The sequence below is a fragment of the Leopardus geoffroyi genome, chromosome X (assembly GCF_018350155.1).
Source record: "Leopardus geoffroyi isolate Oge1 chromosome X, O.geoffroyi_Oge1_pat1.0, whole genome shotgun sequence".
Taxonomy (NCBI): domain Eukaryota; kingdom Metazoa; phylum Chordata; class Mammalia; order Carnivora; family Felidae; genus Leopardus; species Leopardus geoffroyi.
This window is the reverse complement of record NC_059343.1, coordinates 6320746-6333191: the sequence shown is the minus strand read 5'-3', so window position 1 is coordinate 6333191 and position 12446 is coordinate 6320746. Positions and strand designations below refer to the sequence as shown.

The following is a 12446-nucleotide window of genomic DNA, read 5'->3' as shown; positions in this document are numbered from 1 at the left end:
AACCTCACTTTCCACCTATGCCTCCTCGTCATTAACCACAGGTGCAGTGTGAGTCGCTGTGATGCCCGCACATGCCAGGAACAACCACTATCCTATGTGTGGCCAGTGATCAGGCCCCTGTTTCTCTGAGGGTCTGCTTTCTGGGGCCCACTGTTGGTACCAACCATCTTAGGTCAGATTCTCTAGGAAGTACAGACCAGCAAATCGCTTATGAGAAAAATTTTGTTAGGAGAGAAATCCTAGGGGCACAGAGACCAAGGAAAGTGGAATGTGGGGGCAGAATAATGGCCTCCTCAGAGATGCCCTGAAACTGTGAATATGTTTATCTTACATGGCAAAGGGGAATTAAGGATGCCCCATGCAGCATGAGGCAAGGCAAACTGTGCTCATAGGAAGTGAGCCGGAGACTGCCCCCCACCCCCCATTGGTCACTGCAGTGGTGGCCACACCAGTAAATGGCTGACAGCCTTAGGGACAGATGAGGCCAAGAGGGCCTGAGCCCATAAGACATGCCATCTGTATCCAGAAGAGGAAAGGGAAGAAGATGTTAGATGTTGTAGACCAGGTCTGTAAATGATGTTAATCTTGGGTCCCTCCAGGGGAGTTTTCACAAGCATGTACTTCAGGGAAAAACAATCACTGTTCTCTTTAAAAACACCTTAATTTCTGAAGAATTCTTTTCTTTTTAAAATTGCTTTTATATTTACAGCCTCCCTCTTTTCCATAAATACTGGTGTGGCAGTGGATGAGGTGGAGCCGTAATTTTAAGACTTTCTTCTGTGTTCTTTTTCTCCAACTTGCCTTCCTTCAGCTGGTGATTTGTAGCTCTGGCTCAGTCCCCAGGGAGCTGAATCATGGTGCTTTTGCTAACGATGCCTCATGCGGATACCACGTGCTCCCTCTTTGCCCAGAATGCCTACCTTGGGATTTGGGATCTCCGACTACACTGGACAACCTTGCCCATAACTCCATGGCCCCTGACCCTGGCCTCCAGATGCGGGACCTCCGTGTTCTTCACCGTCTGCTTTTACTCCAGATCTTCAGGTATTCTGCTGCGTTCCAACCTCTGTATGATTGCTCCTTTTCTGGGTCATTTGGGCCATTATTGTGATGATTATTTTTTCTTTTTAACTAAACTTCTCGCTGTAAAATGAGACATACGGGGCGCCTGGGTGGCTCACTCGGTTAAGCGTCCGACTTCGGCTCAGGTCATGATCTCGCGGTCTGTGAGTTCAAGCCCCGCGTCGGGCTCTGTGCTGACTGCTCAGAGCCTGGAGCCTGTTTCAGATCCTGTGTCTCCCTCTCTCTCTGACCCTCCCCTGTTCATGCTCTGTCTCTCTCTGTCTCAAAAATAAATAAACGTTAAAAAAAAATTAAAAAAAAATAAATAAAATGAGACATATGTACAGAAAACCACACAAAAAGTGCACACCCAAGATTATATGGCAAGCGCCCTTATAAATATGACACATGTCATAGAACATCCAGGGGCACTAGCAGCTCTGGTATGTGTCCCTTCCCACTTATACCCGTTCTGTCCCCCCCTCCATGGATGGATGCATGGTGCTAACTTTTATAGTGATTACTGTCTTCAATTTCTGTCTAGTTCTGTCCCCCCAGATATGCATCCTTAGACATGACAGTTCTTGTCTACTTTTATAATTTGGTGTCTTTTAAATTGCTTTTAATCTACAATTTTCTCCTCTACTCCTTTTTGCCATTGCTGTTCCTTACACTCTACCTGCCAGGGAAACTGGGTTGTTGGACCCGTTGCATTTCCCAAAGTCTGGATGTGGCCGATAGCTTTACTCATAGTGAAGATTAGTATTTTCCTCCATTGTCTGTATTTCCTGCAGCTGGATACAGAGACTGATCAGACCCACATTCGGGGTCTGTGCTATTGAGTTCTGTTGTGCTCTATATGTGCTATTGAGTTCTATTCTCAGAAGCCACAATGATATCTGACTTTGATTGATTTCGTGTGTGTGTATGTGTGTGTGTGTGTGTGTGTGTCTGTGTGTGGGGGGGGGGGGAGAAGGTGGAAGCAGATGTTAACATGCCAAGTCCGTTCATTTTTTCATTTATTGCCCATAGAAACATCATAAAGAGTGCCTTGTTCTCATCTATCTTCTGATTGCACAGCAGTATAGCTCATATAGGAAGGGCAGGATAAATGCTCGATTCTTCAGCTTTATCAGTTTTCAAGGTCATGGATTGTTTTCTTAAAACCATCAGAAAGTGATCAATTAATTTTTAAAAATTTAACCGTGAACTCCTGGTTTTAAACAGATAGGTTTCCATCCTTTGCCGTCTTCATCCTTACTCTGGTTCGTGTTGTCTCATTTATGGCTGGTGAGAGCCTCTTCCTGTTGACCCTTGCCTCACCTTGACCTCCCTCACTGTCATCGATGGCTTTCTTGATATTGGCTGTCATATGAGATCTTTGAAGTCATATTGTACGGTTTGCTCTCTCCCTTTCAACTCTCAACATGTTTTTGTAGAGAAGGAATTCTGTATTGAGGGGCACCTGGGTGGCTCAGTCGGTTAAGTGTCTGAGTTCGGCTCAAGTCATGATCTCATGGTTCGTGGGTTCGAGCCGTGTGTCGGGCTCTATGCTGACAGTTGGGAGCCTGAAGCCTGTTTCGGCTTCTGTGTCTCCCTCTCTGTCTGCCCCTCCCCCTCTCACTCTCTGTCTCTGTCTCTCAAAAATAAATAAACATTAAAAAAAAAAAAGAAAGAAATTCTCTATTGAATGTTTACCAACAGCCTTATGTTGATATCAGCTTTGGTGATCTTCCTTGAGTATCTTAATTCTATTACTCTAGTTTTATTGGAATAAAGCCTTGCTGTCAAAGTCTGTTTTTATTTCCATTATATGTCACTTTCTGTTTTATTTTTCCTGTAAACCTATAGGATTCTTTTCTTTTTCTTCAAAATACAGCAATTTTATAGGATAGTATCTTCAGTTGGTTATTCAGAGTCAGTATTTTCAGGGATATTCCTTGCTGTTTTGATACGTCATTTCAAATCTTTATTGTGAAAAAAATCCTTGAATTATGATTTCTAGTATTTGTTGCCTTGTTTTGGCTTTCTTCTTCAGGGGTTTTTATTGTCAACATTGTTGGATCTTCTTTGCTATTTAAATATTTGTCACAATCAAAACCACACTCAGATATCACCTCACGCCAGTCAGAGTGGCCAAAATGAACAAATCAGGAGACTATAGATGCTGGAGAGGATGTGGAGAAACGGGAACCCTCTTGCACTGTTGGTGGGAATGCAAATTGGTGCAGCCACTCTGGAAAGCAGTGTGGAGGTTCCTCAGAAAATTAAAGATAGACCTACCCTATGACCCAGCAATAGCACTGCTAGGAATTTATCCAAGGGATACAGGAGTACTGATGCATAGGGGCACTTGTACCCCAATGTTTACAGCAGCACTCTCAACAATAGCCAAATTATGGAAAGAGGCTAAATGTCCATCAACTGATGAATGGATAAAGAAATTGTGGTTTATATACACAATGGAATACTACGTGGCAATGAGAAAAAATGAAATATGGCCTTTTGTAGCAACGTGGATGGAACTGGAGAGTGTGATGCTAAGTGAAATAAGCCATACAGAGAAAGACAGATACCATATGTGTTCACTCTTATGTGGATCCTGAGAAACTTAACAGAAACCCATGGGGGAAGGGAAGGGAAAAAAAAAAAAAAGAGGTTAGAGTGGGAGAGAGCCAAAGCATAAGAGACTGTTAAAAACTGAGAACAAACTGAGGGTTGATGGGGGGTGGGAGGGAGGGGAGGGTGGGTGATGGGTATTGAGGAGGGCACCTTTTGGGATGAGCACTGGGTGTTGTATGGAAACCAATTTGACAATAAATTTCATATATTAAAAAAAAAAAAAGAATTAAACGTTTGATTTAATAAGGGGGCATTTCTGTTTTCTATGTTATTGTCTCCACCACCAGAACCAAGACAACTATCTCAGCTTACTGTGAAAAGTTATCTAAGAGACATAGCAACCAAAAAAGAAAAAAATAATAAATATATAAATAAATAAATAAATATTTGTCACATTCGGTCAAATCCTTTTATCTCTTCAAATTTTTTGAGTTTGAAAATTTCATTTTTATCCTTTATTTCTTACAAGTCATTAATTATTTGTTTATTCTCTTGTGTTTTTTCCATTTTTTTCTTTACTTCTGAAAAATTTTTTCTTATTGGTAGTTGCCTTGAGTTCTGTCATCTGCTTTCTGAGAGGTTTTGTTTCTGACTTATGTTGTACTTTCATGTTTTGTGCCATTTTTATTAGTGTCTTCTAGCTCTTTGTCAGATAGCAAATTGTAGTTTTCAAGTGTTTATAAGGACATATTTGCTGTCCTACTTTGCTTGTCTGTGGGAATGTTATTCTCCATATTCTCCTTCCTTATAATCAATTTAAATCAAATTTACTTATGATCCTTTTTTGTTATTCATTTTCACACGAAATTAGTTTTCCTCAACTTTTAAAAGTAGCTGTATTCAGAATAGTTTATAACTTCATAGATCTCCCTGTCCTGTTGTTTTCATGTCAATTAAAGAAAATTATGAGTTAGCTGGTCCCTCTTTTCTGCCTCCATTATCCCTGTCCTGCTGAATTTGGAGTCCACTCCCTGTGTGGGGGCCCTGGCCTGAAGGGAGGGAAGCTGGTGGGTCAGCTTCAAGAGTGTGTGTGGGCCAGGCTGCCCCAGCCCCTTCGTACTTGCATGGAGACCTTGCACTCATTTGTTACCGAGTTGAACAGCACTTTTCTCAATTCCAGCTGCTTTTCTCAAATTGGCCCACCATGCTTGCTAGGGAAAATCTACTGGCTCTGTTGGGTTTCTTCTGTTTCTAGGTCTGCCAGAATCCCTGATGTTTTCCTTGGCTTCCTCCCACAAAGACAGTGATGCTCAAGCCTTGTAGTTTGTGGTTCATGGATATATGGTGTCCCTGGAGTTTGCAGTGAATACATGCGTGGTTTTGCTGTCTGGTTGTTCTGTCCATTTTTACGTACAGATTTGGGGAAATTCAGTAATTATGCCACTGCGGCAACCTCTTCCCCCAAATGTGATCGGGACATTATTAAGTAGGTGACTGTGCATGGATTTAATGAACAAGGTCAGTTACAGAGCCTTAACAAAATGAGTTCAACCCTTACCCCCAGGCAGGCATTGCAATCCCTTGTTACAATCTAGGAAAAGCAAGCCCTGAACACAGGCAAGGTAAGAGTAGCTAGAGCAGGCAGTGACCTCAGTGTTTGTGTAAATGAGTGTAGAAGAAGGGGCGTGTGGGGGCCTTCAACTGATTAACAAACACAACGCTTAAAGAAAGAAACAGTCCAGGAGCACAAACTCGGCTCAGCACTGTCCTGGAAGCCAGAGCTGAATGGATGAAGAACTCAAGGTTTATGCCTGCCATGTGCTGTCAGTCTGAAGAGAGAAGAGAATCTGGAGTCAGAAGGAGTCATCAATGTTAAGCAATAGAAGAAACTATTTTCTCCAGATTACAATGGGGAAAACAATAGAAAACAAAAAACAAAAAAACAAAAACAACCAAGGGCCCTGTGCTGGGAATTTAATTAAATCCTTACCGGAGCTATATTTTTCAGTGTTTCTCTTGGTGTGAAGAAAGGTAGAGGGTTTAAGGGACTTGTGGCTCAGAAGTTGACACCCTTTTTCTTTCCAGCCAGCCCAGACAGGCGGGAAAGGAAGAAAACTATGCACTGTGGTCTACAAAACTGCTCCTGGAAATGATTCTTCCTTTCATTGTTGGCTCACACCCTGTTTCAGAAAATGAAATGCGCTTGTGTGCTTGTGTAGGTATGTGTTTCTGGCGGTGGTATTTGGTGTAATTGTCCATAGGAGAATCTTGGAAAATAAGTTGCCATAGCCTGTCCCACATGAATGGGTAGGTTGGGGATCTCAGACAGTCTTTGGAGGTGACTTTCATGCAGAGATGCAATGAACTAAAGAGTTGGTCTGGGTGATCTGCCTCTATTATTTCAGAGAGGGTGTGGTGCAGGGCCCAGCTGGTGCTTCTCCTCCGGGTGTGCTTTGTGGGTGATTGGCATTTAGGGGAGCATGGATCAAAGTATAGAAGGAGTCTTGAATTTGGTATCTCGGCATGGTCGTTCAGAGTCCGTTCTCTTAGCTATGCAAGACTGCAACATTTAGCACAAATACATCCCATGGACTTGCTTGGCACTGAAAAATATTCATTTGGCAAAGTTTTCAGCGTTTGGGTGTTCCTGTGCTTAGGTAAGAGTAATTGCCTATCTACTCTTAGCCTTCTGCCTTAGCTCCTATTTCTCTAGGTAGATAAACAGGGGAAGAAATGACATGAGGGCAGAAGGGGAATGAGAGAAAGAGGGAAATGACATGATTGATGACATTGGTGGGGAAAACCTTTCCCCAAAGACTCATTTTTATGGCTAGTTTAAGTGATATGTGGAAGGTTTACTCAAAAGACGGTTTTATTTAGGGAATGAGATTCTCCCTCTGTTATCTAATTAGCCAGGTTATACACCATCTGTTTTTTGTGAAGCTGGTTGCATTAAAAATCAGCCAGTTTTTTTTTTTTAAACTCTTTAACCTGTTACAGAGGAACAAACATTAGAACAAAACATTTAGGGAAAACATAGATGAAAAGTTAATGCTTGAGATTTGGCAAACTTGGATGCACTTTATAGAAATAGCCCGAGTGTAACAATACAGAATAAATAAAGAAATGCTCACTGAACTATATGCACACTTATTTGCTCATTTACAGATTTGCAGATTGTCCTTATAACCTTTTTGAAGAAGGGAAGGATACATGTAGGTAGTGTTCAGGTATCGATAAAGTCGAAGGCTTGGTATGATCTGACAACATTCAATACATTACAAAAAGTGCAAACACTTTACAAGGTTGCTTTGGATTTATGTATTTGTTGAAATGTGTGTGTGTGTGTGTGTGTGTGTGTGTGTGTGTGTGTGTGTGTGTGTTGTTCTAGGCTAGCATACTCTAGGCCTGCATTTTAATAATGAAGTTTGGGGCACCTGGGTGGCTCAGTCAGTCGAGCATCCGACTTCGGCTCAGGTCATGATCTCGCAGTTTGTGGGTTCGAGCCCCGCATCGGGGTCTGTGCTGACAGCTCAGAGCCTGGAGCCTGTTTCAGATTCTGTGTCTCCCTCTCTCTCTGCCCCTTCCCCCCTCATGCTCTGTCTCTGTCTGTCTCTCAAAAATGAATAAACGTTAAAAAAATTTTAAAAAATAATGAAGTTTTCTATTTAGGTAGAAACTGCCATTCAAGTATCTAGAGCTATTTTCAGGAACATGTGGTTGTCCTGAAGGCAGTGGGAAACATCTATTTTGTATACAGGAAAGATAGAGGCGAGGAGACGGTGAGGTTAGAAGTATGCATGGCTTGCGTTTTCTCTCTGAAAGAACGGCGTCAGCAAGTTTTCTAAAGATCATTTTAAAACCGCTTTTTACTGGACACCTATGATGTGCCAGGGACTATACTATATTCTCAACTGCTATCGATCTGCTCTTGCATAACCCCTCGGAAACGAGGAATCGGGAGAATGTTCTGGGAAGGAGGTTGCTTTAGAGGAAATATTCCCTCAAACGGTGCTCCAGTCGTCATTTGGAAATGCTGTTTCCCAAGCAAAAGAACACATAGTCCTACAGGGAATGCTTTGCACAGTTAGCGGGAACAATACATCATTGTTCTTGAGTTGTTCCTATGTGAGAGGCCCAATGACTTTCATGCATAACGAGGCCTTATTGCTCAATTACGTAGAACTAGTTATGTGGAATCCATTCTACTACCACACTCAAGTGTTATGCAGCCCAGTATTGGGGAGAACAAGAGTTAAATTGAGAGAGAAGTCTTTTATAATGGCAACAGAATGAGGGAGAGGTGGTTTCTGACCAGTTATACTGAGATCAGTCATCAAATCATGAGAATAAACATTTCACTAGCATTCATGCGTCTTTCCCTCACTTGGGGAAGGTTGTAGGAAAGTCACATTTTTAAATGCTACAAGGATAAATATATTGACTTGAAAACAATTCCTGTGTGATCTAACTGAAACTGTTACTGGATTCTGGGGCACTTTACTCAAATTCAGTTTAAAACATGTGAGGTCCACGGGGCACCCGGGTGGCTCAGTTGGGTAAGCAACCAACTCTTGGTTTTGGTTAGGTCATGATCTCGTGGTTCATGGGTTTGAGCCCTGCGTCTGGCTCTGTGCTGACAGTGCGCAGTCCGCTTGGGATTCTTTCTCCCTCTCTTTCTGCACCCCCCTCCCCAAATAAATAAATAAATAAATAAATGTTACAAAAAATAAAATATGTGAGGTCCAGCAAGACAGTCTTTTTAGGGGAGAGAGGGCAAGGTGATGTCCTGGAAGACTTCTGCCAGTAGAATTTGATTTCAGTGTTTTTGCTAAAATGCCTCATTTTTGTTTCTGTTACTGACCTTTCCACAAAGCTCCCTGGGAGAGCCCTACAGCTGACTGTCAAGGGTGAAGTTAACTTATTGGAGATAATGGTTATTATGGCTTCACACTGGCTACGAGGACCCTTCTCCCCACTGTCTCGGATTCTGTCTTCTTTCCCCTTCCTCTGCCTTTGATCTTACGGAGAAGCTTTGAAGCTGCTGTCATCTTTGATTTTGACGTGCTGTTCTTGAGTCATTTTTTGAGTCCTTGGAAAAGGCAAAAAGGCTTGTGTTCTTTTGTGCCTGTTTTTCTTTTCTTCTGGAAAGTTTACATCCAGTTGTCTTAATGCTGATCTCTCCCACACAGCATGGGGAAAGCTCACTTTGAAGGTTGTGTGAGCCCCATGTGTGAGGGGGATTCATGGATGTGTGAAAGAAATTGGGCCCCATGTGAGTTCTTTCTCCATAGGTTTGATCTCTCTGTCTCTCGTCTCCATGTCTTTCATCTCTCTTTGTTTTTCTCTGTCTCTGTGTCTCTCCCTTCCTAGTGGCCTCCCTTGCCCCCAACACTGTTTTTTTTTTTTTTTGGTATTAAAAAAATCCCAATCCACTTTAAAAATGCAAGCATCAATTACCATATTATCTCAGGAGACTGAAGAATGTTCTGTTCTGGTAGCAGATATGTGACAGATTGAAACCAGTTTGGAAAGAGGTGCTAACATGAGGCTTCTAAGTGGTCAGGTAGGTTGGCATTTGGGGTGTGGGCAGCTCTGTGTTACGTTGATTTCATTTTCGGAGTAGTAGAACTTATAATGTGGGTTATTATCAAAGACCTACAAATAGTGTTCTGAGGCAAATCCTATTTTCTAAACAACATAGTTTTTCTTGAAATCTAACTGTGTACACAAGCCGGGAGAATAAACCCTGCTAACCCTCGGTCATATTGGACCATGGGCCCCACTCTGTTGATCCACACTAAGGGAAACTATACTTGGAGGGCAGGGGATTATTATTCATAGTAGTAAATATAATAATAATTATTATTATAAGGGTAATAATTATTGAAATAATATTATATTGTGACATTATTTTAATAACCTTTATAGTGCTAATCACATGCCATGTATTATTATAAGCATTTGACATTCATTATTTAGAGAGTTAATCAACCATCACCATAATCTACTTTTAGAACAATTTTATCATCCCTAAGATAGAAACTGCATACCCATTAGCCATCACCTCCCCCATCTCTCCATTCTTCTAGGCCCCTGGCAACCACTAATCTACTTTCCGTCTCTCTGGATTTGACTGTTCTGCACATTTTGTATAAACAGAATCATATAATCTTTGTTCCTTTGTGTCTGGCTTCTTCCGTCAGCATCGTGTTTCCAAGGTTCATCCGTGTTGTAGCTTGTCAGCACCTTACTCCTGTTTTAACGACTAGCATTCCATTGTGTGGACAGACCCCATTTTGTTTATCCATTCAGTAGTTGATGAGTGTGTGGTCGGCCCTTATGAGTCATGCAGCCGTGAGCATTTGTGTTCGAGCTCTTGTGTGGACATGTTTTCATTGTTCTTGGGTGTGTACCTAGGAGTGGGATTGTTGGGTCACATGGTAACTCTGTGTCTGACTTTTTGTGGAGCTGCCAGACCGTTTTCCGTAGCAGCTGCACCCTTCTACATTCGCACCAGTAGCAATACAGGAGGGCTCCGATTTCTACACATCTTCACCAACATGTAGCCTCGTGAGATGCTCATTGGTTTGAGAATATGTGACAGGTGACTGAGTTGGAGGGGGAATTCAGTCAAGTGTTTGTTTCAGTGTTCCTCAGGGAAGGAGTGGTGGCTTTGGCAGATAAAAGGACACCGTGGGCTGGGACCCGAGTCACACGTACGCTTGCAGTGAACCCTAACCTCTTAGCATCTGTAGCCGTTGTATGAAGGATTATGTGTAAATGTAAGCTCTGCCTAAAAGGATTAAAGTTATGTTCCCTCAAAGCTCCTAGGTACATCTTTTGGGGAGTGTAAGCCTTCTTTTCATTTGTATCATTTTATGTAATTACAGATAGAATAAAATAAGATGCAGTGGCCCACATTATTAAAATTTAAGAACGAGGAGCGCCTGGGTGGCTCCGTCGGTTGAGCATCCAACTTCAGCTCAGGTCATGATCTTGCAGTTCGTGAGTTCAAGCCTCACGTCGGGCTCTGCATGTTGGGCTGTGTGCTGGCAGCTCAGAGCCTGGAGCCTGCTTCAGATTCTGTGTCTCCCTCTCTCTCTCTCTGCCCCTTCCCCGCCCATGCTCTGTCTCTCTCTGTCTCTCAAAAATGAATAAAGTTAAAAATTTTTTTTTAATTTAAGAATGAATATAATAAAGCTGACCAATAATGGGGAATTTTTAGGAGAAACTGAATATAACATGGTGAGCACGAATAAGACAAAAGTCAGTTGTCAGGACAGCAGAGTTCTGCCTGCAGCCTGGCCTCTATTACTTTATAATCCTGGGTTGGTCAGTGATTTTTCCTGCCTCTGCTTTCCTGTCTGTAAATAGGGTACCAGCTTCTTTCCTTTCCTATTTTTCAGAGTTATTGGTTGGAACATGAGACAGCGTATCTGGATGTACTTTCGGAAAGGTGTGGAAGTTTGAAAGTGCCCTGTGAAATCAGATAGATGCTAACAGTCGTCTAACCACCCTCTGTTTTCTATTCTACGCTGACCCTTCTTTTGTGTGAAGGTTGTTCTTGTGACTTAGCCACATGTGACTCTAAGACACGCTGGGCAGTGTAGTCTGACTGTATCTGCAGAGAGAAGAGTGAATAGCTTTAGGGACCAGGCAGCCTTAGAGACGACAAAGACACGCATCGATGGAACAGTGGAAGCGTCTGGCTGGGAACTCTCCTACACCACCAAGTTCAAAAGCAGCTCATCAGTGACAGTTTCAGAGTACAGGGAGAAAATGTGGATGGGTTGGCCAAAGGCATGATCTGGGCTGCCCTAACACCGTGATGGAGGCTGTGAATGTCACGTTGGGCAGAGGGAGTGAAAGCTTTCCTCCTGGCATCCGGGAAGTGTTGGGTGGTTTTGCCTGGCCAAAGCTCTCTCCACCCATCACCCCCTCCACACACTCGCATTTATGAGATGGAAGGGCCAGGGCAAGGCCATCATAGGAGGCTCACGGCTGGAAATGAGGACTTCCAGACTCAGGCTGACACAGTCCCGCTAGTGGTGTGGCTCCAGGGAACATCTTCTCTACGTTTGGGGCATGTAACCCACTCCCAGACAGTCTTGCTCTGAGATTGTGGGAGATTTCTTTCCCCTTAGGTGAGCTCAGATGTGATGCTCACGCTGAGACTTAATTACCCTTTACCTTTCAAATTCCTTAAAATAGTCACTATTTGCAGAGTGCACCCACGTTCTGTTAAACGCACCGATCATTCTCTCCAGCAAGCCTAATACGAGTGTGGTCTCTTTCTTTGTAGCTCTCACGTGGCCCACCTGGTTCCAGTCCTCACTGTCTCTGGTCCTGTTGTGGTGCTCAGGATGGATCTGGGTCTGAAGGATTTTGGTTTCGCACACTGGGGCCTCTGACTCATGGAGTCACACTTTAATTGACCTGTTCTTAAACTGAACTTCCTCACTGTAACAGTAATAGTGCGGTAGGTGCTTGTCTATTTTCCCACTGCTTTCTGTGTCTTCTTGGATTACCTGACACTAGTTACTTGATCTCTAGGGTCTTGGCAAGGAAGACTTTCCTTTTCCTGTTACTTTAGTTTCTCCTTTGGGACGAACACAACAAGAGTGTCTGCATAAGTCAACAGGGTAAGATAACTGGGCTCTTTGTCAAGGTCCCCTCCCATAGCCGTTTTGCAACAGGTTATGTGGTCAAGTGGCATGAATCCTGCCAGGTCCCAGGGCAGCTGCAAGGAAAGGATTCAGGGGTTATGTTCCATGCTCTATTCTGAGAATGGATTCTGTGTTGCATTCCATGGTGGAAAC

General features: G+C 42.9%; 1 long non-coding RNA gene across 1 annotated transcript in view; it reads left to right on the top strand.

Moving 5' to 3' along the window:
- Nucleotides 1–12446, top strand: part of LOC123595303 — a 363332-nt gene that overhangs the window by 109726 nt on the left and 241160 nt on the right. The window contains exon 2 of the long non-coding RNA XR_006711125.1: nt 812–1044. This is a non-coding gene — a long non-coding RNA (uncharacterized LOC123595303). The remainder of the gene's footprint in view (nt 1–811; nt 1045–12446) is intronic.